The sequence below is a fragment of the Geotrypetes seraphini genome, chromosome 2 (genome assembly GCF_902459505.1).
Source record: "Geotrypetes seraphini chromosome 2, aGeoSer1.1, whole genome shotgun sequence".
In the NCBI taxonomy this organism is placed as follows: Eukaryota; Metazoa; Chordata; class Amphibia; order Gymnophiona; family Dermophiidae; genus Geotrypetes; species Geotrypetes seraphini.
In genome coordinates this window covers 374,458,286-374,462,515 of record NC_047085.1, presented here as the reverse complement: position 1 = coordinate 374,462,515, position 4,230 = coordinate 374,458,286, and the positions used below count along the sequence as shown (strand labels likewise).

General features: G+C 39.2%; 1 non-coding gene across 1 annotated transcript; it reads right to left on the bottom strand.

The window, feature by feature from the left end:
* Positions 1–853: 853 nt before the first annotated feature.
* Positions 854–926, bottom strand: TRNAT-UGU. The gene has a single exon. It is a non-coding gene; the product is annotated as a tRNA-Thr (tRNA).
* Between the last annotated feature and the right edge of the window lie 3,304 nt (positions 927–4,230).

The window sequence follows — 4,230 nt, the reverse complement described above, 5'->3', positions numbered from 1 at the left end:
GCGGAAAGATGCTGCATCAAAGTATTTTCTGATGGTTCTGAGTTTCCATAGTAACGAGAAACATTTTTTAACCAATAAATCTGTGTGAGCATTTAGAGTAAGTTGGCGGTCCAGAGTCACTCCCAGAATTTTTATGGAGTGGTCAATAGGGAAGACCTGACCATTCAAGGAGATCGAAATGGTTAGCTTGGACATTGAAATGGTTAGCTTGGACATTGCTCACTTTCACAACATGAGCTGCTGATATGGCCTGCAGGTGGGCTTCCACCCAAAGGAACAAGTGAGATTCTAGCTTCAACAGAGCACTCTAGCTACCTCCCTTTCTGTTGACGTAAGCCACCATTGTGGCATTATCTGAGAAGATCCTGACTGCCTGGCCTTCCAGGATTGCCTGCAGTGCTAGATGAATGGCTAGATGCCATGCCTGCAGTGCTAGATGAGTTCCAATCTGTTGATTGACTATTTTCTCTGTGAGAGTAACCAGTGGCCCTGAACCAGCTGACCTTCACAATGACCTCCCCAGCTATACAGACTGGAATCTGTCATCAATATCACCCTAGATGAGATGCAAATAGGCATTGTATGCTGTGATGCACCTCTGCCGTCCAGGGTTATGGCATCTCGGGCGAGTCCACCTTCAGAGATCAGCAGGACAACAAAGCATTCTGAAGAGGGTGTAGATGAGCTTTTGCCCAGGGGATACAATCTTGGCACATGTGGTCAGTTGCATAAAAACTAGATTGATAGGTATTAGTTACTTGGAGAATATAATAAGAATAGGTGATATTTTACTCTCCGATTTTAGATTCAAAGATAATTAATCAAACTTGAGTTAACCAAAATAGAACTATTTAGGCCCCAGTGAGATTTGAACTCACGACCCCTGGTTTACAAGACCAGTGCTCTAACCCCTGAGCTATGGAGCCTGATGATAAACCAGCATTTGCATATGAATATACTATATTATTTGCACACTGTTATGAATATACTAGTGTGTCTTTGAACCTAATGTAAACCAGTTTGACTTGTAATGTATTGGAGCTGTCATTAAGACTATGAACCTTTCCTAAACAAACTTAGAAATGGGCAAGGCTTAGCAATTATGAATCAGGCAGGGCATGGGTTCTGACTCACTTTGGCACACTCGGGTCCGAAGAGCTACAGCTCAGCTCAACTAGATTTGTTCACTTTTCAAGTCATACTGTTTTTCATATTCGCTCATCTTCAACTCAAATACAATATCAGAAAATACTTTTTCATTGAACTGTGGAATGCCCTGCAGATGGTAGAGTCTAAAACATAAATAGATTTCAGGAAATCATGGGTGAAGCACACTTTAGAACTACCACAGTTCATTAGGAGTAGGAATGAAAAGAATAGGGGCAGTAACTGGATTGGTCTAGTAGGTTTCCGATTGGTCATGTCTGTCTACAGAGAACTCCTATATGACAAAACCACTAAAAAAGGGGTGGATCATAAGACTTCCAGCTCACAGATGTGGAATGGATGGCATTAATTTTCTTGATACACAACTTGTACCAAAGTATTAAGCAGTTTACAAAACTACAAACTTCAAATACAACACATCACAGTCTCCCTCCTTTACTCCTTTACAAAGCCACACTAGCATTTTTAACGCCTGCAGCCGTGGTAACAGCTCCGATACTCATAGACATTCCATGAGCTGTTACTGCAGTGGCCAGCGCTAAAAACCCTAGCACAACTTTGTAAACGAGGGGATTATATCTATAAAAATATCATATAAAACAACTCAAAATCTAAAACAAAAGAATTATAATAAAATTTTCAAGAACATAAGAAGTTGCCCCCGCTGAGTCAGACCAGAGGTCCATCCTGCTCAGCGGTCCGCTCCCGCGGCGGCCCATCAGGCCTAGTGCCTGAACAGTGGTCCCTGATTAATTTTGTAACTTACCTCTAATCCCATCCTTATAATCTACCTCTACTCTTATCTGTACCCCTCAATCCCTTTGTCTTCGAAGTACCTATCCAATATTACTAAAATAATTCTATGAATGTTGGAACTTTTACCGCAGCGGCTGATGATAAAAAAAACTCTAACACAGATTGATAAAAGGGGGCCTAAAATAGAAGACATCAGTCATTTCAATGAAAAGTTATCAACAAAATCCACATTACTGAAATAAAACTGACTTCAGTTGTTATCTCAGTTTTCAAATAATCAGTAATATTACTAGATTAAAAGACTTCATTCATTTCAATGAAATGTTATCCATAATATTGCTGAAATAAAACTGACTTCAGCTGTTTTAGAAATGCACATTATGACAGGTGCCTAGTTTCCTTTATAGAATATGCTCCTATCACATACCATCTAGCACCTATATATAGGTGCACAATTATAGAATTGCCTCCATAGTAGGTGGCTAAAACTGGCTGAGGCAAAATAATACAAAGTGCCCAGTCAAAAGACAGTGGACCAAAAAATAAAAAATATAGGACGGTCTGCGTTTTGCCTGAAGAAAAATCATAAATATACAGGACCGTGTTGGGTCCTTTTAACCATTATTTTCTATATGATGCAGTCTTTCTTTTTTTTTTTTTTTAACTTTTAATAAAAGCCACTTTGAATCTTTTACATTTTTTTGGGACCTTTTTATTTTTCTTCCATCAATCCAGATACTTTATATTTTGGTCCACTGTCTGTTGACGACTTTTGTTTTGTGGATTTCATTCCCCCCCCAACCCTTTTTTTTATTTTTTAGGTTGCAGACAAAATATAGCTCAGAGTGCACCAGAGCTGGAGCTGAGTAATGCCGCGCCCTGTTTTCTCTCTTCCTATTGGTTGTGGTTTGAAACACTGTTGTCCAGAGCTGCTGCTGCTGCCCTTCCTGGAGAAATATGGGAAGCTGGGGAAGGAGAGTGCAGGGTCTGAAGATACAGAGATAGATCATGAGGCAGAACATGACAGCAGCACGGGAATCTGAAAAAGTGCTCATTTATGGAAGGGAAGGAGCTATGGGATCTAAAGCCCTGATTCTATAAAACACTGATCTAGGTGCCTAACAATTCTTTTAATTGGATTAATCAGTGCTGATAATTGAAAGTGCCTTTAAAAAAACCAATTAAAATTATTTAAAAAATGAATTAGCTGGTAGGCACCTAACTCATTAGGTGCCTACCATGTTGAGGCAGGTGTCTACACAGAGGCAACTACCAGCAAGTAGGCATGGTTGGGGCAGATTTGGAGCAGAGTTTGGGTGTGGATTGACTTAGGTGCTGGTAAGCGCACTCATTTAGGCCAAGAAAACCCTGGCCTAAATGGCAGCCTGCCTAAAAAACGCTTAGGCCCCACTAGGTGCGATTCTACAAATTATGTATTGCGACTGATTGACAAATGGTGCTGTTTATAGAATCAGGGCCTGAATGTGTGGAATACCGTATAAGTCCAAAAACTACAGTAGGCAAGCAATGCCATTTTAAGCTACAATACCACATTCCTTCCGTTGTGGAGCCATTTTCATGGTACAGCCTTGACAACTGTGTGGATGAAAAAAACCAAGTTGTTTCACAGTTAATAAAATTACTTTCAAAGCATTTCAAAATCTATACTATGATCAATTTAAAGTATTGTGATAAAAGTAACTGGTTTGACAGAATACCTGCATAGCAATTACAAATAATGATGATAAAAATATAAGAAACTGTAATAATGAGGGAGGAATGCGTTTAGTAGAGGAGAATTAGGAAGTTTTATAAAAATGTATAGCCTTCACAAGGCAGTCCTCAGATAAAAATTATCCATGGCCTTCTCCTTGCCTCACTCACAAATAATAAGAAAGAATTATTAGAGAAATGCACTGCAGAATCTGAAGTCTGCATGGCAATCAAAATCTTAAACCAGATAAAATAGCAGCCACAAAGGAGTTCAACAGCTTTGTGAAAGTGTGAAAGGAACATTTAACCTTATACTTAAGCTCAGCTCTTCCAAGATTTCCTCATTTCCAATAAACTGCCTTTGATTTGGCATCAAGTTGCAATCAATACAATTCATAAAGAAGAACAGGCTGCCTGTACATTCATACAAAGCTATCTTTATTCTAAAGATAGGTAGCAAAAGTATTCCTAAAATGTTGGAAGATATTCTATGTGAACTTATCAATTAGCTAGTGTACAGGAGTCTGAGAGTCTTTAAGGTAGGCAAGGGCTTAGAGCACAGGAGAGTTTTAGGAATCCTCCATATATCTAAAG